General features: G+C 46.2%; 1 protein-coding gene across 8 annotated transcripts in view; it reads right to left on the bottom strand.

The window, feature by feature from the left end:
• Nucleotides 1-27,450, bottom strand: part of BMP2 (bone morphogenetic protein 2) — a 221,999-nt gene that overhangs the window by 14,754 nt on the left and 179,795 nt on the right. For all 8 annotated transcript variants that reach the window (XR_003529376.1, XM_027653766.1, XM_027653770.1 and 5 more), the window contains one exon: nt 20,258-20,368. The gene's annotated coding sequence lies outside the window, so the exon portion shown is untranslated. The remainder of the gene's footprint in view (nt 1-20,257; nt 20,369-27,450) is intronic.

Here is a 27,450-nt window from a genome sequence, read left to right as displayed (position 1 = left end):
TGACGTTCTGTTTAAGCAGATTGTCTGTATGAAGGCTTTATTGTAGCTGCAGATTTAGGGCATATGAAAAGGTTTTCTGTGCTCAGTTGCAGGATGAAAAACATTGCATCATTGGGCATTCTTGTTCTCTAACACTCCTTTGCCTTTGATAATGAATGCCTGCAGTTTTATTTTCTGGTGTCAAGTCATGTTTTCTCAGGTCATTATCATTCCAATTTTTAAATATCCTCTTAAAACGAGGCAGAACCACAGACAGCAATAGTGGAGCTTTGTGCCTGCCCTGTGGCATGTGCTGGGCACAGCAACCAGCTGCTGCACCTGCTTCACGCTGGGAGCGAGGCCGTTTGCAAGTTGCTTTCAATGCCATCCCTTGTTCCCAGTTCCCAGGGAAGCTCCCATGGGCACAGGTCTCTGCTCAAACACCATTTTTATTTGGTGCTCCAAACTTTACTGACTGGGAGGGGTCTTAGGAGAGCAGCATCCTTTGGCCATTCCCAGCACTCCCTCTGTGGCATCCCAGAAAGCACATTTCAAACGGCAGAAGCTAATTACTAGAGGCACCCACTGAAATGCTTCAAGGTACTGTTTGTCCTCAGAGTGTCTGCAGCCTCAAAGTTATGGTGCCATAGTCAAAGCCATCTCCCTGTATTTGGCCTCCACATTCCTCTCCAAGAGGAGCTAGGACCACTATCTCCATTTTACAGCGGGGAGAAAGGGGCAGAGAGTGGAGGAAGGCTGTTTTTTGTGAAAGGTACCCAGGGGCCCAAAGATCTACAGAGGTCACAATGAGATTTTCAATGATGCATAAGCAGTTCAGACAGAGTTTTTGGGTTAAAATCCCAAAACTTCAAGTGAGATGTTCAGCACTCAGCTCATGGAGACATTTTGGAAGAGCCCAATACCAAATCTATTACCCAATAGTTTGCTGACAAATTCCCACAGTGCTTTGTCCACGGTTCTTACCACAACCCACAAATCCTAGCAGGAGTATGATAATCTTATTCAACAACAGAGAAAAGCTCTGATCTTATAAGAGTCTGTCTGTGCTGAAGAGAGAGGGGTTTTCACAAGCCAGGAAAATAAAGATGCTGGTCAGAGTATCGACGCAGAGATTTGTTCCCAAGCCGGATCAGTTGCCATATCTGAGGTTCACAGTGAATTCCCTCACTTGCTGTGCCATCACCTCCCCCCTTTGCCTTTCTTCAGGCCTCACTGCAGGATGGGTGTTGTACAGCCAGTCTCAGCACTTTGGGAAAGCCTGGACCAACCTTTACCTTCCTTAATACCTTTAACTCCCTTCCCTCACCACACCTCGGCTTCCTGCTTTTTTCTGATATTTGCAGTGGCCTATCTGTGCTCGGTTTATGTGCTTGTAAAAGTAAGCACATCCATCAGCCTGGTCAGGATTAACCTGGAAAAGCAGTACCATAAAACATTCATGATGTGCAGCACTGTCCAATTACTAATTCCATTATTCCCATCAATTCTGCATTCCCTACCTGGACTTACACAGCCTTGGTGTTGTGTTACTGTAGGAGATTTGCCCTTCCTTACATTTTCTGTTTCCTGTACAGTATTCCTGTGTAGAGACTTGGCAAACATTCCCATCCACTCAAGTTGGGTGTACTAAACATTGCATACATTCCTTTAGTCAGCCATGGAATAAACTCCTTTCAAATAAATCAAAATACTAAACAAACAAACAAGCTGGGGAACCATGGAATAACCCTCATTTATTTTGTACCTCTGTCTCCCTTGCTCTCCCAAGCCCCCTGGGGCCACTGGGTTTTGGAAAAAGAACTGACCCAAAATTTCTCCTGCCCCTCTTTGCCAGAAAAGGCAGCCAACACATGAATCAGGAAAGAAGCAAAATCACCCCAAGCCCCAAATTAATACCTCAGATAATTTTAAACTGACTGAATGGATTCTGTAAGTTCTCGTTCGGATGCTCACAAGGCCCAGGAAGAACCCTGAGGACCTAAAACTCAAGTTTGTGAATAAATCCTTGAAAAATCAGGGCTACTCTCTCCATACCAGTGGAAAATTGAAATTCTAAGTTGCACAATCAAATGTGACATTCATTTCTGCAGCTGGTGGGAAAATAGTTTCCTTACAAAATAAATTTAATAAAAAGTAGACTGTTTTGTATCTCTTTTTTCCCCCCTAAGCAACGTCTAAAATGTCAGACATTAATTTTAAGGAACTTTGATAGATTAAAAAAATACACTACTGAAATAATATATAAATATTATTTTTTTCCTTTCTTCCTTTATTTCATTTACAATATTGGACACTTTCTGACAAAACAAGCTGAACTTTCTGGGGCTGAAACTATGAAAAAGCTTTTCTACCAACTCTCCAAAGGAATATCTACATCTGTGATAAAATATAGTTTTATTTCCCTTGAGCTGAAGTGATATCACTGCTATCCCAACTGAATGCCACTTGAAATGGTATTTTTCAATGTCCCTCAAGAGGGAAAATGGGGGATCAGGGGGCAGAATGTCTCTGTTTCTTCCCAGTTTGTCAAAACTTCGAAAGTTTTCCTTCACATGTGTGGAAGGCACTATTCACATCCCCCTCAGGGTGTTAACCAGCAGCCCAGGTGCAGCAATACCACAGTTACCTGTCGTATCACTGCCCAATCTCAAAACCATGACAAAAAATGTATCTTATTCCCCACTTCCTTCCCTTTCCACAGCTCCATGCTCCTTCTGAACCCGCTGCGTTTTCAGAGGAGCAAAATCTTCTTCTTCCAAAGCCCAGGGCAAAATTCCATGGGAGCAAGCTAGACCCACAGCTCTGTTTGTATCTCTTACTCTGAGGCTCCATCTCTACGAGTAAATCAAGTGTGCCTGGGAACATTCCTGGGCACGGAGGCCAGCTGGCAGGGAAAAGCCTGCTTCCCTGCTAGCTTCCACACCAGGATGGCTGCATGCAAACTGCTGCTTGGGGATGGTCCCAGGAATGTTAGAACAAACCACAGGGAGAAACCAGTTGGGAGAGAGCTTCCCGACCTGGCCCAAAAGCACTCTGGAGGTCACAGGGCCCAGCCGTGTTCCCAGTTCACTAGTTGGGAACCAGTGCAGGTGCAGCCCAAGGCCATTCCTACCTCTGCCTGCCTGGAACCACAGGGAGGATGTGGGACCTGGATTAAGAGTATCACCACTTCAGTCAGCTGGTGGGGATTTCATCCACTCGCTTATGAACTTTTATCTGTACAGGAGTTGTTGATAAGGGATCCTTTAAAGGTACCCAGAGGGGAAACCACTTGAAAGCGGAGCTGCAGTGATCCAGGGAGCAGCTCTGGGGCAGGGAAACAGAGTGGGATCCCAGGGAGCCAGAGCTGGGCTGAGGCAAAATGACTCCTGAGGACTCCTGAGGGGCCCTGGCCAGTGCTCAGCCATTCCCACAGAGGCACTGAAGAGTATTTGCCACAGACTGTGCCCAGGTTTGCCAGGATCTGTGGAGCTCTGCACTGGCACAATAACAGCATGTACCACAACATGGCTTTGCATTGGGTCTGATGCACAAACTGGCACCCAACTTGTGACTGCCATCCTCTTTATCAGGGTGTCACACTGTGGCCATAAAGCTGTTCTGGTTGCAGGGAGCAGGGAAAGGGATTACCTTTTCTTCCCACATCCTCACTGAGTGCTAGTACCTCCTCCCCTTCACATGCACAACCATTCCCTATCTCAGGTCTCTCCAAGTTAAGATGAAATTTCTCTGGACATTTAAGTTAAATCTGACTGTATTCTCCAGCCCAGGTTGGGGAGCAACTAATTGTATATTCTGCTGGCAGGTGAAAAGGGAGAAGCAATGCTGGGGAGGAGGAGAGGAGCAGGGATGAGCAGTGGGCTCATCAAAAAGTGCTGCTGCCAGATGAGGATGTGTAACCAACACCTCTTTGGGCAGGTTTTTATCTCAGGCTTTTTTAAGAAAACAGCTCTCAGTGATGGGAATGAAGATGTTTTCATCCAGTTCACCAGATGAACTCATGGTCCCAAATTCCTCCCCAAAAGCAATCTGTCCTAGAGACAATTATTCAGTCCAGCCTCATTCGAGTTTTATTCCTTCACTGTGGAGTCATAAAGTGGGCAGGAGGTATCAGTGATCACTTAACCGTGCCTGGGGTTTCTGCATGACCACAGTGAAGCCACTTCTCCCACTCATGCTGCAGCTCAATAACCCCTTGCTTGGGATCAGGCTTGGCATTTTCCATGGCAAATCCAGCCCAGAGATAAAGGACCCTTCCCTCCTCACACCATCTGCCCTCTGTTGAGAACAGGAGCTTTGTAAAGCAATTCTGGCTGCCGAGGACAGAGTCCCAAACAACTCAGCAGAGCAAACCACATGCTGCCACCATCCCTCCCAGCAGATTCCTCCTTCCCAGCCCCAGCCCTGCTCCATCTCTTCTGCCAAAAGCAGTGCAACAAACAGGTTCAAAGAGCTGGTTTGTCTGAAAAGTAATCCCTTCTTTGAGCACGTGCACAGCACTTTGCTCAGCGGGGTCCTGATCTCAGTTGGAACTTCTATATTACAAATACATTCTTCCTCTTTACATTTAAATGAAATGTGAATTCATTTAGTAAGTAAATCTCGGTTCAAATCTTTAACTTGTAAGCCAGGATTTAAAAATCTATAGGAGCCACATTCCCTCCCCTGCCATAGCTGAAGGTACAGTAGCTAATGTTGCAGCTAAAGTTATTTTGTTCAAAATCAAATGAGGTTCACATTAAGCCTACAAAAGGAAATCATGATTGATGATCTGCCCTACCCAGCTACAATGCTTTTAGTAACAAAAATATTTTGTAAGTTCATTTATTATTGAGATCAAGCAATGAGTTTGGAGCTACATAAAATGGTTCCAATTAGATTCAAGTAATTGCCATTTTGAGTGAACTTAAGCTTTTCTGGATTAAAAAAATAGGGCAATAAAAGCTCAAGTAAGCTCACATCTGAGATTCAAAGCCTTCAAAGCTTTTTTTTGTCTTTTTTTCCCTCCTCTTTTTTTTTTTTTTTTTTTTAGTGTGAGAGAGACACACATACACATGAGGACAGGGGGAGGAGGAACAAGGATGTATGAAAAAAAGAGGAGTGATTTTCCCAAGCTGATTTCTCTTCCTAGGTGACCCAGTCTCCCTGGGAATGCTGCCCATGTGATCTGCACCAACTGGATCAGCAACAGCACGAGAATGAAGAGCTTCTGCAGCACCATTAAAATAAGTGACAAAGGGAGAAAAGCCAGCAAAGAACAGATTTCAGAATCTCGCTGAAGAAGACCAGGAGTAATCAAGCAGTTATTAGTGATAGAAAGAAGATTGATTGCTTCTGATTTTAAGACATTAGTTTCTTCTTTTTATTGCCCAGATGTCATCATTATATATTTAATTTCCTATGCTCACCCAAAGGTCTACAAAGGTTCTCTACTGCCTCTACAAAAGGTTTAATCTCTAGAGTGCATTTTGCTCATAATTACAATCAGATCATAAATACAGATTCACATCTTTATGTAGCTTCTTTGGGTCTGAATAGGTACCAATGTAACACAGGACACTTTTTGCTTTAGCTCAACTTTGGTTTGCAACTTTTTAGTGTTCCTGTTTGAAGTCTTGGAGAGGAATATCAAGTCTAAATCTAGTGAACTTGTAAAGCTCATCTGAAACTGTGTGTGCTCAATGTAGCTTAAGACTAAGCCCTTCCTAAAACCAGTTGTTACAATGTCTTGTTATTTCTGGGACTAGTCCCTGACTGAACGTGACAAAACACCAAGTATCTTTTCCTTAAAGACAGTCTACCACGTGGGCTCTAGCTTTAGATTTTCTTCTAACCCTGTAAATATTTATCCTTTACAATGATTCAAGAACAAAAACTGTACCAGGCAGGAAATGTCAATATTTGGCAGGCAAGTGCAGCCACCCAAAGCACTGCTCTGGACACTTCCAACCACAGCTCCCTCTTCCTCAGACAGCTGCTCCCCAAGGCTGTGGGAATGAACTTGGGAGTGGCACCACATGAGTGCCAGTCCTGTGCCAGAACACGGTGTTACATGTCGGTCTGGTCCATGGAGCCTTTGGGGAGCACACAGAGGAGTAGCTGCAAGGCCTGGGCCCTGATCAGATAATTCCTGACCTGGCACTGGGAACCAAAAGCCAAGTTCACAGCTCCCCTTGTTTGATTTTCCCTCTGCCATGGGAAACCAGGGCTCCACTTCCTCGCTGTTCCGCTCCTTGCAAACACGAGCTGCAGTTCCACAAGACCAGGGTTGCTGAAACCCCTCCAAATTAAAAATAACTGACTCCTTCCCACCCCTCAAGGACTGAGCTGGTGCCTTCCAGGCATTCCCTAGAATCCTAAGCCTACAGGCAGCACCAAGGGGTCTGGTGTACAGGGCCACTCTCTAAACACCATCTTTTGCTACAGAAACTCATCCAGTGAATAGTTCCCCAAACTTAGGAATGACAAATTCACACTGCTCTGCAGTAAACTCTGGATTATCTACAACAAAATGCAGATTTCCTCTGACACAGGCTAATAGGACCAATCCACAGCTTTCAAACATGTCCGATGACCCCTCTTCTTTTTTTTGAGATTAAAAACACAAAACAAAACAAAACAAAAGCAAAGAAAAGGTAAACCACACGTTTTCTTCTCAAAAGAAGTCAGCACCCTAAACAGTGCATGGAGAATGGAAAACTCATTGCCCTGGTTAGCGGGAATTGAGGCACAGGGAGGTTTAAACCATGCTTTCCCATGGATTAATGTCCTTTGGTTGTCCCTCTTATCCAGGGGAAAAGGAAACTCTAAATGCAGTTGGCTGGCTGCTCCACCAAAGTTAAAGCCAATGTACTGTGCTGGGGAGTCTCAAATGTTTTCTTTCCTCATAAATTACCTTCATTAGCTATGTAAATAGAACCCTAATGAGATACTAATTGGCTGTGAAGATTTCGATCTCAAATAACAAAAACAGTTGTGCAGTAACACACACATTTGTGTTTGCAGTGTGAGAGCACCACGGGGCCGTGGACCTGCAAACAACACCCTACTCCTGCCCTGGCTCCTGCTCCAGCTGTGCCCTGCACACACAGGCTTGGATACGTCCTGGAGGTGAGCAGGGTTCGATCAATACCTGCAGCCTTCTTCTAAAGGTCGAGTGGCTGCTCCTAAAGGATTTGTGAGGCTACACCCTCGGATGAGCTCATTTCCCCTGCCTCTCAGGCTTCAGGAAGCTTTCCTTGCAGTCAGTTTTATTAGGAGAACTGAAGGAGAGCTAAGCACAGGGAGTTCATGCCTAAAGGAGGATTTCACAGAATCACAAAATAATTTGGGTTGGAAGGGACCCTTAAGGGCCATCTGGTACAATTTCCCCACAATGAGCAGGGACATTTTCAACTGGATCAGGTTGCTTGGAGCCCTGTCTAACATGATCTTGTATGTGTGCAGGGATGGGGCACCCCCCACCTCTCTGGGTAACCTATGCCAATGTTTCACACCCCATAAAAAGAATTTCTTCCTCATTTCTAATCTAAATCTACCCTCTTTCAGTTTAAAACCATTACCCTTTTCCTTATCATAATGGACCCTGCTAAAAAGTCTGTCCCCATCTTCCTTTAAGTGTTGAAAGGCTGCAATAGGCTGAACAACTCCAACTCTCTCAGCCCGGAGAGAAGCCCCAAACCCTCTGATCACCTTTGTAGCCCTAAATTTTTCATTGGTACCAACACAAGCAGAATTAGCCCACAGATAGATGCCCAAGAGCAGCTGACATGGATGTCTATCTAACTAAAATGAAGTATCAATAACCCAGCTCACACTCGATGAAAGAGCCAGTCTGAATTATTTACTGTATGTCATACTTCAGGTTTTAATTTCAATATATGGTGAGATGTGCAATAAATTATTCAGAGGTGTGACAAATTAAAATGCAGTTTCAAGTCCCCCTGCATTTTCTCCCCTTAGGTGAGCAGCCCAGTTTGCAATGATGGTTTGCTAATCTATTTTCGCAAAGGGTTTTTCAACTAGAGAGGCACAGAAGCACACAAATTTTCCATTGCAGCAAATCTTATCCAGCTTGAATCATTTAACAGCCCATCCTCCTTGAGGTGTACTAATGAAATACAGCTTGGGCAAGGAGGTCAAATGTACCTGCAGCAGGTTAGCTCGGGAGCCTGGGGTTTGTTTGCTCCAGCTTCTCCCCAGGGATTTGTAAGGCTGGGAGGGCTCTTGTCCTCCCACTTATACTATTGTTTTGTGTGTCAAACAGCTTCTCAGGAAGACATATTTTATTTTGCTTTCTAACTTTTTTTCCTCTCTTTATTCATGGTCAGGCTTTTTGCATTGGGATGTCAGGGAATAATGTTTCTTCTACTCTGAACCATCATGGGTTCAGTAAAGGGGTTGTTGTTTTGTCTCGCAACTCATTTTTTGACCAGCCCTGCGAAGTTCTTCATGCCCACTTGTCAAGATATTTTTCATCCTCTTTTTGGAAAACAGAGTAAAGAAACAGATGTCAATATTCCTCCTTGGGACCTCCTTGGAGACAGCTCTTTAGACATAGGTGACAGTGATTCAAGTTTTGTTCCTGAATGGGTAACACCTCCTCAAAATTACAACCTTCTGAGCAACAGAACATGCAACATTCAGTCTTGTAAGAGTGATAAGTTTAAGATCCAATATTTCCTGACTCATCAGAGCTCACAATGGAAATCTTTGTACTGTCTGAGGGGAGACATTCCAAGTTTCTGTCCATGAAAGAGCCTAAGTTCTTTAAAAATCATGACATGTTTATGCAGAGTAGAACAATTTTAGGTCAATTTAGGACATTCCGTCCCTCTGAAATCTGCACTGCTGAACTTGTGTCCAGATGATAGGAAATCTATATGTTGTAACAAGAATGTTTTCCAAAACCCAACTATATTTAAAACAAAATCCTTGGAGCCTTTGACACACACCCAGTGCTTTGTACAATGGTCTGCAAACAAAACCTTGTTTGTGGTTTTGTTTATAACTCGTGGTTTGTCTGTTCCAAAATCCTGGGACTACCCCAGAGGTTTGGTGATGCAAACTGCTCCCTGTTGAAAGGCTCTCTGTGGAAACCAAGTTCCATCAGACACAATGGGTCAAGGAACCTCAACAAAGTTTAATCTGAAATATCCTGCATCTGATTCACTTTTGCCCCATCAAAGGCAAAGCAAAGATTTGGAAAGAGCCCTGACTGTGTTGCTGGAATACCTGGAAGCAGCAGATGATGTGGGTGACCCTGAAATGGGCACCCTCTGCCCTGTGCCCCCCCCAAGCAGGGAAGCAGTGGAAGCTCCCTGTAGGTCCAAGGAACGCTGGGATCAGCAGGGAGAGCCCATCACCCAGCCCAGGGTGCAGCCACAAAAACACCAGTGGCAACACCAGTGAAAGGCTGTCCCACTGCTGTGCAGGGATGGACCCAGGAGCTAAAAGGGCAGTGGGGGGATCAGGAGTACAGGAACTTCTCCCTCAGAGGCAGAAAGGCTTCAAAGCACAGCTCAGTGAAATTGCTGCAGAAGGCAAACTGAGCAGCTGCCACATCCAAGAGCTGCTGCTTTACCTGAAGTTAAAAAAAAGGAAAGGAAAAATAGTTTCTTTAGATTTCTGGAGAATCAGAAACCCTGAATTTCTGCCAGCCTTAAGAGAACCCTCTACATAAACCTTTACATATAGATATGTATCTATATGGATGCCTTATTTGTGAGAACTCTCCAGCTGAAAAAGCTTGGCTGAAAGGTGCCCTATCCATTTTAACACTGGTCCCCCAGGTGAGATGACCAGAAATCAGTTTGTTTCTTTCTTAGCAACAGTAAGGCTGCAGCAAAGGGAATCCCCAGGTGGCTGGACTTCTATTTCAGGGAAACATCCCAGTTAGGTACTGAGCCTACAACAGGCTGCATTAGGAACCGTGGGCAAATCATTCCTTGCACTGTGCCTCAGTTTCTACTCCTGAAATACTAAGTTAAAGAGCTACCAGGCATTGCAGAACCCAATGTATATATTTGAGGATGTGCTGAAGTGCCATATTGCCTGAGCACTTGGTCAGAAAAAGTAACAAACATTATTGATATTACAATAATGCTCACAAATTATAGACAATCTGCAATTACATTAAATTAAAAACTGGTGTGGTTCACAACAGGAACTCTATTACAATCAAACTGTTTCAGCTTAAATATTTGAGGTTTGGGGCATTTGGAATTAAAAATTAAAAGCTCAAATGTTACTTTTCACAAAAAAATAGTTGCAATGGCAGATTTTGCCAGAGTCAAGCCTGTGGTGCTGTGACATGGTTTGTCAGGCTTATCTCCCTGCTGCTGCTGGTGTTGCTTTGGAGCACAGTTCAGAACTGGAATCTGGTTCCTTGCTGTCCAGCAGTCATTCATTAGGGTACATACCTTTTTTTCCAGCCAAAGCTGGGATTGCAGCATGAACCAGTTGTGTTGGCTGTTATGTGCAAGAAACAGAGAAGCAGCATCAGCCTGAAGTTACTGCTCGGAGCTTAATTAATACCAGGGGTTTTCACCCTCGTATTAATACTTTCCTCTTGAATTGAATGGGACTTGACCTTGTCACAACAAGATCAGGGCAAGTCTGGGAAAACAATGTTATGACATCAAAGCCAAAACAAAGGAATGTCATCGCATGTGTCAGAGGAGGATGTGATGGGCTCCTCTTACAGTAGCAAAGTAATGTCACTGTGAATCCCAAACACCTTCTTAGCTACTAAGTCTCTCCATGAAAAGGAAGAGCAATGGGAGAACCTGGCAGGTGGCAATTTCTTTAAATACCAGGAGATGTGGGTGCTGGAATAAAGAGGCTCTACTGACTTTAATGGGGCTGGACAGATTCACATCTGTAGGAGATCTGGTCCGCTGCAACCAAACTGTGGAAAGGATGTATAAATTAACACACCTCCTCACGGAAGGGCAAATAAATTCATCACCAGCGTGCTCGGGCACTGCTCCCCGGCCCTCAGCGTGGAAATAAGGCCACATCACTTTCATTTGTGGGTAGGAGTTCTCAGTGCCTCGTGCCCCTCTGCAGCGTGAAAACCCCCACTTAGGGCTGGTTACTTTTCCGCCTGATGCTCGGCTGGAAGAGCCACACTGTGAAATCCCTGTTCCCGGCAGCTCCCGCCTCGCAGGGGGGGAGTTCCCCTGTGCCCCCTCCCCTCCAAGACTCAACAGTGCAGCCTTAGAAAGGGGATTTTCCAGCACAAACAGAGCGAAGCCAAACTCTTCTCCTGGCCTCTCCGTGCCCCAGCCCATATTTGCCCCACATATATTTACCTGTGGATTTCACCCAGAAGACAGAGGATTTCACTCATAGCCCCAAATAGGCAGCTCTGACGTAATGGCAGCCTGAGGAATATAGGTCAGGGAGGTGGCCTGGCCACTGGAAATGAAGCTCTGAAGCAGAATGAGCAACCTTGTTAGAGGGGAAGATAGTAATCAGCAGTGGTCCTTGGATCTAAACATTTCACCTCCAGCACTCTTGGAGCTACAGCCCTCATCTGTTTCACTTTCCTATTTTAAGTTCCTGACTCACATCCTAAATATTGACTTCTATTTTTCTATTAGCACTGGATTTTCAGCCTCCATATTGACTTTGACTGTACCTATGGTTGATACTAAGCCTCTCAGGTCAACAAACTTTTATAGCTGTTAGCTGCTCAAACCACATTGGGCAGGAACTGGCACTATAGAGCAGTAGCTAGAAGCAATATTATTGGGAATTATAAATTATTCCTCTGCCTGAACTTTTCCTCTTATTCACATAGCTACATTCATTTTTAAACATGTGGCAAATGAATCGCACAGCCAGGACAATTGGCACTCTGTGATTTTGGGAGCACCCGCCGCCACTGGCAGGGATGGATTCTCCCCTGGGAACAGTGGAGTAATGCCAAAGTCATGGCAGGGCTACAGCAGCATAGTCTGGGCCAGTAAAACCTCTGAGGACAGACACCAGAGGATCAGAAGCCCCAAATCCATCTTAGCTGCACACACAGACTCCTGATCACCTCCCTTGGCCAACATTTTAGCACCACATGTAACTGAGCTGTTGCAACCAAACATCAGAGAGACTCGGCCACCCATCATTTGCAAAACACTTAATGTATGTAAGAAGCAATAACAACATTAAAAGAACATTACGGCAGTGACAAAGCCAAACCTAAAAAGTGAGGAAACGCAGCAATTAAGACTAACTTATGCCTCACAGTATAATATTTTTCTGCAGACCACATACTATTTTTTGGAATTGGACCCATGGAATAGAAGCAGGGACAGGGAAGGTCCAGCCAGCACGAGCTATGCCAAGTATTTTGCTGACACAGGACGAGGGCAGCATTTAGGTGTGAGAGGAACTGTGCAAAGCTGCATCCCTTAAGAGATGCCCCTTTGGGCCCTGCTGCCCCCGGGGACTTGCCCAGCACGTGTCCCTGCACAAAGAGCCCACAGAAAAGGCTGGTTTCCTGCCATCCCCCCTCTGCCACTCAACCTCACACACAGCCAAAATGTCACCCGGATTTATCTGAAATTTTAAGTCCGTGCCATGTTCAGTTTAATGCTTTCTAAAAAGTTGTTATCACTGAGGAAATGATTCCTGGGATGATAAGCTATGAATGACTTATTCATGCAGTATTTTCAGTCCTTCATCAGTCTACTAGATCTTGTGCTTATGTTCCAGTCCCTCACATACTGATTAATTTTTCATGTGCTACCAGGCCTTTTTTGAGAAAAGACTGCCAAACTAATGCAATCTGGCCATTTAGTAAGCTGTTCCTTTCCTTTTTTTGTTTTTCTTACCCCATGCCTGGAGTACAAGCCTGTGGAAGGAAGGAAGGGTCTGTCAGAGAACTTGTATGATATTTGTGATTTATTATTAATTGCTGGCACAGTAGGCCCTGCAGGTCACAGGCCCCTGTGCCTGTGCTAGGCAACGCCTGGATGCTGTGCTGGGCAATGTATTGACTAGGAAGAGGGCTTTTCCCAGCCCTTTTAAGTAGGCAGAGGTAGTTTTCCCCTCCTATGTAATGGGAAGGGCAATAAAATGCTGGCTGATCAAGTGCAAGGGGGGGGCCAGGCTGCAACAGAAACTGGGCAAGTGTCTGGAGCTGATCCCTCCACAGCAAACCCAGGGAACATGCTTTTCCCTTGCCTAAAGTCTGCAGAACTACAGTTTGCAAGGATTTACCACTTAATGGCAAAATTCTGGCCCACAATTACCCTGTGTCTCTCTGCCAAAGCACATAGATGAGTTGTAATCAGAGAGTGGTTTTTTTCCCATCCTCCCTCCAACTTTGCCATGAGGTGGAAGAAGCTGTGATGGGTTGCTGTGCCAGGAATGACACGTGCCTCATCCCAAAAAGCTGCAGCTCAAATCCTGTTGCAGAGAAAGCACCAGGTTTGCAGCACGCAGCCCACGGCGCCGTCAAAAATCTGTAGGCATTTTCCACCCACACCCTATGGCAGGATCCAGGACAAGAAGTAGAGGCCATGGAAAGAGAGTAGAACATTAAATAAGTTGGTGTTTTTCAGATAAAGGCTTTTCCTCACCATCTCCTTGATACCCAGGTGCTTTGAGGTTCTTAGACTGATGTCAACTAGATGTAATGAGAAAGTAACATTTACTCTATTCTCAATAATTCAGTTTCGTTTGCAATCCAAAAAATAGTGTCTTGAGTGGGATCATCGCTTATTTTACCTCTTGTGGAAGGTCCAAACTCTTCTCCCAGTGTTGCTGTGAGAATATGCCGGAGTCAGAGGCAACACAGACCCTGTGAGCACAAATGCCCTCAGGGAAGGGCCCAGCACCATTGCTCAGAGCGAGAACCTGACTGACTCCCTGTACAACTGCAGCCAAGGCTCTGGGTGTTTGAGACTTTGATTTCTCACCTGTACAACAAGGAAAAGGTAACCCTGCCTTCAGCAGAGTACTCTGAGGATGGCTGCACTGGGTTTTGGAAGGGACTCCGATGCCCAACATTCAGAATGACCCTCAGACACCTAAACCCGATCCTTCTGATGGAAACATTTATAGCCCTGTGGTTCCTAATTCCAGCTATATGTTACCACATCAGCAAGATGGAGCAAGATAAGCCTGTTGTCTCCCCCAGCTCTCCCTCAGCTGATCAGCTGGTATTTTGGCTGTGCTAAACAGCACACCTGCTGCCCTGTTGCCCCCCTGTCCTGCAAGCAATGCAATTATCAGGCATTTGCAAAAAAAGACACACACACACACAAAAAACAGTGCTTGGTGAACTACCTGCTGCCATCAGGGCCCCAAGGGGCCCAGCCCAGCTCTGCTGTGTTCTCTGAACAGCTTGTCCTTACCCCATCACTCCACACATGGGACACTATCCCCTCATTGCCCTCACCCAGGGCCTGACCTCAATTATTAACTGCGTTTAGCAAGGACATTATTAAACCTGACTCTCTGCTCCCAGATGAGCTATCAAGTGTCTCTCTTTAACCCAGCAGGAACCTTTTTCTCACCCCATGCCCTTCTTATTACCCTTTAATGTGCCCTGAAGCCTCTGGAGCAACACCATCCATCCCAGATAATATCATTTCTAGAAGGAGAGAGGGGAAAAAAGAAAAAAAAAAAAAGTCCATTCCTGAAGATTTTTTCCTAACTGGCTCCAAAACTTCTTTCCATTTCCTTTCTATTTTAATCATCCATCTCTAATAACAAATTCTAAAAACCAACAGGTCTATCCAGTCACAGAAAACTGCTCAGCTGTGGATTAAAGCACGTTACAGTTTTTAGCAGGACACTGGTTCTTTATACCTGTGAAAACTGATCGCAGCTGTCTATTATGATTAAAAAGCAAGAAGATATTAATAACTAACTACTAATTAGCTCGCATTTTAGTCACGGCTTTCATGCCAAACAAAACCAGGAGTGCCACTGAAACATAATATAAAATGTCAGCAAATGTCTCCACTTTTGTGCTTGGCAAATGCAACGTGCTGATGACACCAGGGCACGGAAGGGCATTGGGCAACACTCCTTGCTCCTCTTGGGCTCTGGCACAGGAATGCTCCAGGCTGTGGCTGGGGCATAACCCTGGTGTAAGGCAGAGCAGTCCTAAGGCAGCTTTGCTTCTGGAGCCCAGTGGGAGCTGTTCCTGCAGCTGAACAGAGACCTCAGCAGCCTCCAACTCGGTTTCCTACTGCCTTGCTCCTCTGGTAGACAGTGGGATGTGTCAGGGTTCATCTCACCTCTGTGCCACCCTCAAAGCCCACAGGTGTGTGGTTAACTGGGCTAACTGGGAACCTCAGCTGGTCACAGCTATCAGCAGATCCCAGCATCTCCCAGACACTGCAGCCTTTGTGCAACATCTCCAGCAGAGCCTGCCAGGCAGCAGTGCAGCTCTCCCACCTCCCCAGTTCCCAGTGCCACACACCACACACTGTGCCAGCAGCTGCAGTGCCCCATGGCCTCACCTGACACACCTCATGCCAGTGCTGCCTGCCTTGCTCCATCCACCCAGCCAGGCAGCCTCACACCACCTCGTGTGAGAAAACCCCCTCTGGGGCTGCACTTCTGAGCACAACCACCCCACTTTTCATTTCCAGTGCTGTCCTCTGCTCCACGTCCATACGGTGCCCGGCATCCCGAGGCCCTCATCTCCTCCAGAGCCCCTAGGGGCTGCTAGATTGCAAAAAATACACACCAAAGAACAGCTGGAGAGCACGCAAGCATTCCTCAAACCTATCCTTTGGCTTATGGCAAGCAGCTGAAAAACGCAGCAGCCTTCAAATAAAACTCTATGACTGGATATTGCAAGCACCACGAAGGTTTTATGGATGAGAATGGCCCCTCCCCTCAAAATATTTGTTTTCAATACCCACAAGTAGTATAATGTCATTTAGCGAGGAGAATTCTGGCAGTGGATGCACAGCCTGGCAGAGCTACAAGTCCTGTAGGTGTTATGATACACACACAACATGTTTTACAAATAGAAAGTGGTTTCCAGAGTTCTTTAATATATTCTAATTTCTCCCACCTCTGCCCAAAAAAGCTGCAGTTATGAAAATACTGTTGCATACTGAAATATTGAAGTCGAAATCTGAAGAGAGTTGTTTTTTTTTTAAAAGCTCTCTTTTCAGCTATTCCTTCTTCTCTTTTTTTTTTTTTTTAAGTCAGGTATGTTTTTAGCAACTTAAACAGGTTAGGTTACCCACAAGAAGTAGTAATTTTTCCACCTAGCAGATTGAGGTATTCATACTCTCTTCAAACATTTCTAAATTTATTCTCCAGTATTATTCAAATAGAAATATTTGCATGTACACCCTGAATCGGATAAAACCCTTTTAGTACCAACCCGTGGGTAGAAACCACACAAATGAAGAAGATCAACAAAATGCACCTTCTTTGAATCCAAAGAGCCTTTGGAAGAAACCCTTCCAGAAAATCCATCTTGTCTCAATTGGTTATTAATGTTATTTCTACATTTTGCAGGTTCACTCCTTAGCAAACCTAGTACCTGTACAACATGCAGCGAGATAAACCCCTCACATGAAGGACTTGCTGGCCAGCAGCCACATGGGTGAGCAGTTATTAGCCTAATTTACAGGTGGGACACCAAAGGAAGGAGAGAGCAAGTGAACTTCTCGAGGCCACCCGAGACACGTCAGGAGTGTTGTCTGGGAACACGGATGAATGGGCAGGTGTCTGATGGTGACAAAAATGTGTCCTCATCGTTTCATTGGTATTTTCTTAATCCAAATGAAGATGTTTCTAGTTTGTCTCGGATGATAATCTCTGGGAAGTGCACTGCTCTCAATTCACTCGCTTGGGATGGGGGATTAGCAACCAGGCAGTGAGTTCCCCTATAGGGAGAAGAGCAAGGTGGAGGAAAGCTGCAGCCTGCGATCGGGTTTGACAGGCTGTGCTACCCGAGGAACAGGAGAACTTCAGGGAGCAGGACCTGGAAACTGTTGGGGTTTCTCAGGTTTCGTGACCTGTTTATTCCCACACCCTGCTGTGTTCAGTCCACTACATCTGTTCTACAAAGAAGAGTAGGCTTTTCAATTGCAAGCACGGAACATCTCCCAGACATCTTTTAATTGCTACACATGAGGCAACCATGAGGCTCCGTGCAGGTTGTGATGAGGGAGAAGCTCTTACGCTGCTGAAGAGGGGATGAGATGATGCTGAGAACAGGGCTAGAGCAGTGTGGTACCTGTGCATCAGCTGCAGATCACGACCACAAGGTCTGTCTGTAGCCTGAGGGCAAACACGGAGAGAATAAGTTGGTGCAAATTGCATGAATTACCTAAATAATGCTTGTCAGAAAATTACATCCCCGCTGTGCCACCCGTTAGTCTGCAAGTAGCTCTAGAGACAGCAGAGGAATTAACACTGAAGGAAAACATTACTCAGCAAAAGGTGGGGCTGAATGATTGTGCCTGTAGCATTTCTCACCTGTTTGCAAATAGACTCCCACCTTTACAACTCTATTTATTGGGCCAGATCCTCTGAGGTGAACTCAACAGTGCTGATTTAGGCTGGCTCTGAATCCCTGATTTACAAGCATAGCTACTGCGGCCTGCAGTCCATCTTCAGTTGTTTGCTAAATTCCATAGCACGGCCTGCGGTATTCCCACCTCCTGCTGCTGCACAGGCGCCCCAAGGTCATGAATGGTGAGCCCAGCTTTGCAGAACCCATCAAGCCGTTTGTGAAAGGCTCTTTAACCTGGCTCTTCCCCTTCAAAATCTGACCTGGGAGACACAACCCTGTCCATCAGTCCAGTCTCCAGTGGAGGTGAGTCCCAACCCAGCAGACCATGTGCTTGAGTCCTGAGGGACTTAAGCATGTGCTTAAGTTCTCTGCTGGATCAGTGCCTTTGCAACCAGTCCGACTGCTTTGTTAGCAGTGCTGAGCACCAGGGCTGAGCTCCAACAGGAAATAGCAGCTTCCCTTTGAAGTCCTGCCACTGATGTTCACGTAGGTGGGACTTCAAAGAAGAGCCACCGCTTCCCCTCCCAGTATCGGAGGCCCCAGTGTTGGAGAAGCAGTACTGCTGGTTTTAATTGCATTAAGGGATGCTTTAGGGCGGACGATTCAGCCCTTCTCAGAAAAAGGACAACTTGAAAAGGTTCCCACCTGCTGGTAAGAGACCCAAGGAAAGGTGAACTGACACCCCAAAATACCCTTTGAAACAAAGGACTGTGGAAAGAAATCTCATTCCCTTCTGTTTTCCATAGAGCCACTGGAAACTACCTTGTGTACCTTGTGAGCATCTGGTTTACTCTGGAGCTGCACTCCTGGCCATCGTAAGGGCCCCTTGCCAACTGGGATGTGGATGAGGAATGGCCAACCTCAGCTCCCATAACAGAGATCACTGGAAAAACTGACTTCAACAAAAGCCACACTGAGCCAACATGAAGAAACACCCCCACAGGCAACCTACATGGCTGATTCTGCTGCTGACTGACAGTGCAATCACACACAGGAGCTCCTGTAATTTCTCTGTATCTCTTTTCCTTCAGGGAAAACAAAACAGAGAAGTCCACATCCTAAACGGTGTCAATAATCTCAACTGATATCAAAACATGGCTCCACCTTTTCTCTTCCTAGTCTTGCAGATTGCCAGGATCCATCTCTTCTCTCAGTCACCCAGAAGCAAGACCCAGTCAGATGGGAGAGAAGACCCCGAAGACCCCTGAATGCACTAGAGAAGCAGCCAGCCTGCCCAGGGAACGAGAGAAACAGTGCAGGGTTTACAGGGATTTGTGAAGCTCTTCCATGTTCATATTGCTTGTTTTTCTCTTCCCCGAATTCCCTTCATGTACCCAGATTCCACACATTTCTACATTCAAAAGCCAGCTGCCCAAGCAGGCATGGATTTTGAAGGAAGGTGAGCAGTTCTGTAATTATTCCAGGACTGAGTCCTCTGTGACCTCACTACACAGAGTTCAGCTGAGCTCTGCTGTTCTTGTCACTGACTTCCCATAAGCTGGCCTGGCCATCCCAGCTGGCCAGTCCATGGTTTGTACCTCCACACACAGCACTGGCACACTGCCTGCAGAACAAACCCGAGTCAGCAGGAAAGCAGAGTGTGCCAGTGGGGATTAATAAGAGCAGGAATCCTAACCCCAGTAAAACCAGCTAAGCAAAGATGTGCCCCAAAAATGCAGAGAGCTCTTGCTGCCAGACCCTGAGGGGTTGAGAGTAGCAGCAGTGCAGTGTGACAAGACTGGACTTGACCACTCAGATGATCCCAGCCCAAACCCTGATGTCTGATCTGGTGTGGAGAATGACCAAAAAGCTAAACTGAAACAATTTCTAGCTCAGGAATTAAAAATGAGTATGGAAGGTCCTTCATGTGTCTCTCAGTGGCCATGGCTTTGCTCAACCAGCTCAACAGCAGAACAACTTGCATAGAAACGCTTGAAAAAAGTTCTCTTTTTGTCAACAGAAAAGTGATTTTTTTCAAGACATTTCTCTTAGAGTTCTGAGTTTCTACCAAAAAAAGTGCCAATGTGCATTCTCAGGCAAAATTATGCAACTATTCCATATTCAGCAGTTTTCCACTAAAGATTCTTGGGATTTACGAGGCTGGGGCTATTTTTTTCTGAATATTTAATCAACATTTTCCACTGAAGGAGAAAAAATATTCTGGTCAAGTGTTGGTTTCTTTGCAAGGTTGAGAAGGGCAAGGGGGAGGAGGGGTCACTGTATTTTTCCTTAAAGACACAAACATTCTCTTATAACTGAAGCCACCACTGCACTTGTGAGCCCGACAAATTTAGAGGACTCAAAATCAATCAATAAAAAAAGAGCTTGACCACAAAGGAAATTCTGGTCAACCCTTCAGCTTTACATCATAGGCAACATTAATTTTATCACAGCCTTAAAGAATTAAAATAGAAAAATGCATCTTCTTGGAAAACAGCAGTTATTTTCTTCCCCTGCTCAGATATTTTTATAAGCCCGGTTCCACCAGCCTCACTCCTGTTGAGAATCATCTCACCCTGCAGGGCAGACCAGAGGTGAGATATTATGTCCCAAGCAGGACACTAAGATGCCTCCACCCAACAAAAACTCTACTGTGCAGCTGAGCTGGACCAGCCTAAATCCCGGGTCCAAGTCTGGTTTGAAGCATTACCCATCCTGTCTGGATACTGGCCTCTATAAACAAACAGGCCAGAAGGTTTGGAGAAGAGGTGAAGCCTTTCTCATTAGCTGTGAGCAAGGAAGGAAGTTGTAGCTTACCAAAGACTGCGGGAATTCTCAAGTCCCTCCTTCCCTTAATAGCAGTGCTGGAGGCGGAGAGGAGCCGGGCAGAGCCTCGCAGGGACGGTCCAGCAAAATGGTTGAGACAACCTGGGAAATGTAACACTGCACATGAGTAAGGGTGGCAGAACTCGCCTGACAGATACCTTTCTTGCTGGCTAATCAGAACCACAATTTATAGCTCTTTCCATTAAATCTTAGCTAAAGGACACAGCGGCACAGAGATCGCCCTGAGTCTCTGGCAAACATATGTCTGAAGCCTTATTTGCTCAGAGAATTGGTTCTGATAGGTCTGATAGGTCATTGTCGCCCCTCAACATGTTTTTTCCTGCTTTTTCAACGTCAGCTTCAGCAAAACTTCCACTGGTAAAAGGTTTCTCTGGCCCAGGAGAAATCTTCTGGTCAAAACACACATAAACAAACCTGGCCAGAGCAGCCAATGGTTTCAGCAGTCAGAAGATGCACTTCCGAAAGCCTGACACAGATTAGGGAGTTAAACTTGGATCTCCTAAATCCAAGAGGGACATCTTAACCCCCAGGCAAGAGGCCATTCTTGGATGTTGCTTTCCTGTGGGAGTCACTTCATACTGGCTGTAAGTCATAAAGTATTTGCTGGTAACAGCGAGCCCAGTTCTGCAGAACAGAGAACCAGAAGGAGCAGGAACGTGACGCTGGATCTCCCGAGCGCCAAGCGAGTGACTTGGCTGTCCAGCAGTTTATTGCAGTGATCAGGAAAAACAAACCCTTCACAGATCCCATGCCTGGATGGAAATGGAATGGAAAAAACTCGCAATCTCCCAACATCTTGTGCAACAGGAGAACCATTTCCTACCCGCTGTTACGGGGGGCAGATCTGCAGAGTTTATCACCTCTTGTCGCCAGAGTCAGGATCTGGCCTGCTGCCTTCCCCCTCATTCAGAATGCACTTTCATCTCTAGTATAAACACCCAGAAATATCAAAAGCCCTGTTGACAGTGCTGCTCTCATTTTCTGCTTTAAGAAGTTGCCAAAATGTACAAAATCAAGCTCCCCAAGTCACAGTGGGCTGTTTTGTCAGTTTATCCAATCGGTAACGTAATACTATCACAACCCCTATCATTCTCGCTCTTTTCTTTTTTTCTTCCCCCACCCCCCTCCTTTCTTTCTTACACAAGAATTTCCCCTGGAAGGGAACACAGTTCCACCAAAATCAAATCACAGCATCAAATTTCAAACCTGCAAATATCAATCAAATATGGTCCTGATGGAATATCACTGTCCACGTGCTGCACACGCATTGTCTGGGCCATGGGAGGTAGACTACGGATATTATTGTACTAAAGGAGCTTCTCTGGGAATTTTCTCTGAGATTGCAGGAGTCAGAAAGAGGAATGCCTTGCTGTCCCTTCCCTACTACCTCAAAGAGCACATTTGAGGACTGGCCCTGTATTTTTTCTTGTCTTCCTAGTTCCCTTCAAAACCAGTGGGAAAATCTGGGCCTCACAAAATATAGAATCGGGTTCTTTCTTATTTCATTAAGGAAAACAAGAGCAAAATGAGCAGCACCATTCAGCAAACAGCAACTCCGTGGAAAACTTCTAGGAAAACAGGAGCAATGCCAAAAGTTTCTGTAGCTCCGGAGTTCCTAAGCAGGGAAACACATCCCCACAGCAAGGCATGCGTGACATTTGCAAATGACCTTCGCTTGAAACCAAGGTGTAACACACACACATTACCTCGGCACATCATTCACTCTTAATCTATTAACGATATGACTCATTAACATATTAGTAGCAGTCGTGGTGTTAATAGGAGTAATACTGACACTACTGTCATCGTAGAGCTCGCAGGTTCCAACACGCCAGTTTTACAGGCATCCAACAGAAGGATTTGCGACCCAGCATCAGGAAGGTGGTGAGACAAGGTTTGATAACGCTACCGCAGTTGCTTCATGGGATGTGTGCTATTATCTCTTGTTATCTCCCCGAGGAATCACGGAGATCTAACTGAGCAATCATAAGGATTGTTCAGCGGTAAGATCCCTGATGGTATCTTTGCTGGACATGGGATGAAACCCTACAGAATGGTGGTTTTTTTCATATTCTTTAAATGTTTCTGTTAGTACTCAAACAGGTGTGAAATGCCTGCTGAGCTCTTGCAGAGATTTCTGCTTCTGCAGGGTGCAAGAACACTCTCACCTCAGGGAAAGGCTTTATGAAGTAATTTTGCAGAACTTGTCAAGAACTGCTGGGGAGGAAAAACACACAGCCTAAGAAATGCTGTTGCACATTCCTTTTTCTGCCCTTGATTTCCCTGCTTGGCAATCTCATCTGAAAGGACCTGAGGAATGACCCTGCTAGTCTGGGATTTCCAGAAGCACAGTTCCCCTGATGTTGAGGGAAGGTCCCCACATGTCTGAGCCCACCCATGAGGCTCAGCCAGCACTGCCACACAGCCAGAAACCCCCAGAGCCCAACAAAAGTGCTCTGACCCACCGCTCTTCCAGAGGAGTGTCAGACTCAGAATGGTTGTGTTCTGCAGAGGGAAGGTGTTTGCACAGGACAATTAACGTAATTGAATGGTTCCTGATGGTATAACACAGATCTGATCTACCAGAAGTGCAAACAGTGCTCACAAGATTTAGGGTGAAACTGAAGTTCAGGTTTCAAGTATCCTTAAAAATCTGACAGTCTAAGAATCCAGCTTTGGGGACTTGGCTCTAGAAAATTGATTATGAAGACTGGAGAATATCTCTGGCTTCACACACAGACCAAATCTGCAGACACAGGTCTGCCTCTGAGGCCATGGCACAGGGGAAATGAGCCATTCTGTGATACCCTGCCGTGTAACCCTAAGTCTGTGGATCTAAAATCCACACTGGAATGGAAGGTAAGACTAGGTAGGCTGGGACCCACAGCTGGGGTGGGAAATATCCACAGTAGCTTTATGTAAGAACAATAAAAAGCAAGCCTATAATTACCTTCACCATGCTGCGATGAAGTCTCTGCCATTAACATCTCATCTATACACAAAGGTAGAGCATCTTTGAGTGTATTAGAACAGGGAAAGCACTGCAGCTCTCTTTTGGGAAAGAAAAGTTCTATGGTACAAGTCACTTTGACACCAAAATCACTGCATTCAAATGAGGCCTTGTCCCATTATAACCAGCAGTAAAAAAAAAAAAACAGCTGTTGAGGTTTGTCTGATGACAGTGTTGTTCTCTCTTAACTCAAGGGAGCTCTCTGGCCCCAAGAGCAGACTGAGGTGGGACTCCAACCCCACAGCTAAGGCTGCCACAGCCCTGCCAAAGATGGCTGGGGCCATCTGAGGAATTGTCCATGTTTACCTTCCCAACTGGTTTATCTGGCTCCCACCTACTGGCTTTTCAGAGCCCCCAAACTATTATTATCGAGAAAATTGTATTAACTACTACATGCCCGAGTGAGTGAGTAGACAGGCTCAGCCACTGGGAGTGGGAAAAACAAATTCTCAAAGGCAGCTCTCTCCTCCTCCCTTTCCTCAGGCTTCCTTTTATTTTTAAAGACAGAATCAAAACCAGCCCAGATCGCCCCACTCCAGGCAGGAGAGACAAGGCACCAGGATCCTCCTTGCCTGTTTTTAGCCTTTTTCAGGGTTCCAACCAGGTGTCCCAGCTAACGGGGAGAATCCTGCTAGTCGTGCACTTGCTGGAACAGCCACAGCTCTCTGCCTTTCTGCTCCAAGCTAAACACCCCCCTGCAATCTCTGCTGGGGTGAAGTACAGCAAGTGACATCCCCTTCCTCAACATCCTGAAAAGAGGAAAAGCTCCCTGATGCCTCTCTCCCACTGTACTGTTGACTCTTGATAATCTGTCCTGTGCAGAGAATATATGAACAGTCAGTGTCTCAGCAGGGGAAATACACAACCAGGATCAGTGATCCAACAACTTCTCTGTGAGATCTGCAGAGGTGTGAACTTCACCTTTCCAGCACTTTTGTGAAGTCTCCACTGCTGAGCCGTGCTCCCCTTCAGAGGTGGGGACAGCCTTCCCAGCACTTCTGCTCTGTAGGAACATGGACTTTCTATCCAGACTGCCTTTATGGAGGCTTTGAGAGGAGAGCTCCTAAATTGAAACCACATTGCCCAGCCTGAGCCAGAGCCTGCTGCATGAGCCCTGTCTACTCCCCGAGTGTTTCCAGTGCTGATCGCTTCCCGGCGAGAGCACAGAACAGTAGGGCTTACAGCTCCCGGGAATCTGCCAGCATGGAAACTGTGCTGGACTAACAGCTCACAAACCTCCACCAGAGCTCTGGGACTGTCTTTCGTCTTTCCAGGGTCTTGGTGGGCTCAGAGTGGTCTGAACAGCTCTTTGTGCCTGGAGCTGCTACAAGAGAAACACCTTTCCTTTTTTTTTTTCCAGAAGAGAAGCTGTTGGGACGTGCTCAGCATCTCGCTCTGTTCCGATAACCCTTTCGGCATCCCTCCATTCTCTGGTTATTCATTTGTTACCCCTGAAATCTGATTCCTGATCTCAGCCCTCTCTTATCAACCCCTTTCACTGAGGAGTTCCAAAGTTAGTTTTAATCTTTGCGCTCTTTCTCTGTCCCCGAGGCCTTGTTTGCTGGGGGAAGAGGTGAGTGACAGGACTGACATTCTGGGGGGAAGGGGCTGCCCTCCATTAACTCGCTGTTATCTGTCTATTCATCTGCCCACAAAACAAAGGTGTGATTGTTGCTCCAGCTCACAGACCTGCGCTGGCTTCACTCCAGCTCCCATGGGTCAGAGGAGCAGAGGGGATACGGAAGCATGGCCTGAGCAAGCCCAGCAACCAGAGGGTAGCTGTGCTGAGGTCCATACAGCCACATCCTACCCGGCACCTCTGAGTGGGAATGATCCCATCCTAGTCACAGCCTGCCTCCCTTTGGATGTACAAACCTGCCCATGAAACACAGGTTGGATTCTGCACCACCCCAGCATCTGGCAAACCCATTCTGGGCTGTGCTCTTATAGCAATTATATAGGATATAGGGTGCTAGAACATGAGTTCCTTTATCTCTGTTTCCCACATTACACCCTCTCCTAAGGCAAATTGATGCAGCCCCATTGAAGCTGAGGCACTGATTGACACCAGCGGAAGATCTGGCCCCGATTCTGCCGTGCTTTGCCTCTGGGTAGTCATTTACACCTGTTCAGAGTGCAAAAGGCAACAGCAGCAACCGCTGGAGCTGCAAAGCACTGAGGTCCCATCCCAGCCCTTCGGAGCCCGACATGCCATGCACGGATCAGTGGCACAGGGCCCAGTCCCTTTGCATCTAAGTTGGTTTTGGCGTTGCACATAGGCATCCTCTCTTCAGCTTCTAGTAAACCTTGAGATCTCTGCCAAGATTCATGAAAGAAAAAGTTGTGACCCAGTTCCTGGAGGGTGACTTAGTGTAAATAACTCTCAGTGGCATGATGACACCCTCATGAAATCCAGCAGCGCACTGGTCGGTCCATGAAATACAGAGCTAAGAACCAGTCCTAATCCAACCTTACATGTGAATATCTTTTCCTTTCCTTGCACGTACAAAATCCCTGGCAATTTCCAGAAGAACTGCAGTTGTGCAAGCAAAACAGGGCTTGGCTTACTTTCTGAATCATCAAAATAATGCCAGTTTGAATGGACAACATCAGTTTTTGAGTAAAGCTTGCCAACACTGAAAAAATCTTGATGACTCAATTAGACCCCAGCTGAGCGCAGCTACGGGCTTGCCTGGGCTGTCCCTTCAGCCAGCTTTAACCGTGTGGCCAAAGAGTCTTCCAGGGACTGGGCAGACCAGTCTCCACTCACTGCTTGCCATACACCTGCAGGAACTGAGCCTGAACTTTTCTTTGTCATTTTACTGCTCTCAGTGATACCCTGTTACTGTTTGGTGGCCTGTACAAACAATGGTAAAGCTGGGCAGCCACCAACACACATCTTCAGAAGCTCGGTTTTTCTTGGAGAATTACAGCTTCTTCTGGTTTTTGACATTGCCACCCACAACCCACTGAGATTACTGCAAGGCCTCCAGAACCAATTTCAAACAAAATGGATCCAGCATTTAAACTAAGGCACCATGTTTATATCTCTGGGTTGCTTTGGGCTTCTGATTTCCATGGGGATTTGCATAATAAAATACAATAATAGGCTGGGTGAGTACACTGAGCAGTGGCTGTCAGCCAGGAGCTAATGAGCTCCATTGCAGACTGTTTAGCCCTGGACAAGTCACTTGACCTTCCAAAGTCACATCATCCCCACCTGTGAAATGGGGATGGCAATACTTGCCTCACAGGGGTGTTGTGAGGATTAATTAGTTGCTGCTTGTACATCACTTTGATGATGTTAAAAACTACATGCCTGCTAAGTATTGTTATTGTATCATGGCTGAGAAGATATTGCATTTAGGGCTAAATCCTGCCCTTGGAAAAGGATGTGTCTTTCCCCACATCTTGTGCAAGCAGCATTTATATAACGTTGGTACCAAACATCAACATGCACCTTGTACCTCCAAGGTTGCCAAATCCCTGGAACAACAGCCTGCTGGGAGTCATGTGATGCCCCATCCCACCACGAACAGCTTTGGGCAGAAGCCCAACTGCAAACTCTTTCTCTCTCTTCCCCCATGAATTGAGATTAGTAAATGTTTCCATCAGGGATTTCAGCAGTGACCTCAGGTCTGGGGCTCCGTGCGCCACATAAAGCCGAGGCAGCACATGCTGCCAAGGAAATCCTGCCTGGCACAGGGTGCCAGGGACAGCCAAGCACATTCGTGCACACGGGAAAGCCATGATGGCTGCAGTGAGCCTGGATGGCAGCAAGAAGACATGGATACATGCAGAGCACAGACAGATAAAAGTAGGTTGGGATGGCAGCAGGAAGACATGGACACATGCACGAGCACAGACAGATAAAGGCAAGCTCCCCTTGTCTAAACTCTAAGCCTTAGGTGCGTGCTCCCTCTCCCGTATGCTTCCCTGAGAGGAAAGACCTTCCACCTTGGCATTTGGGCCTGGATGCTGCCAAACTGTGCACAAAGAAAAGAATCCCAGTGGCTGCAATGGGCTACAGCTCCAGATCATTAACAGGCTCAAAACACAGTATCCAGCCTGCTCAAGGCACACATGGGAGTTATGCATCCAAATTTCAGTGACATTTAGTGGAAGTCGGCCAAATGGCTGCCTTTGATTCCTT

Source organism: Corapipo altera, unplaced genomic scaffold, assembly GCF_003945725.1.
Source record: "Corapipo altera isolate COAL_440 unplaced genomic scaffold, ASM394572v1 70, whole genome shotgun sequence".
In the NCBI taxonomy this organism is placed as follows: Eukaryota; Metazoa; Chordata; class Aves; order Passeriformes; family Pipridae; genus Corapipo; species Corapipo altera.
This window is presented reverse-complemented; position numbering and strand designations above follow the sequence as displayed.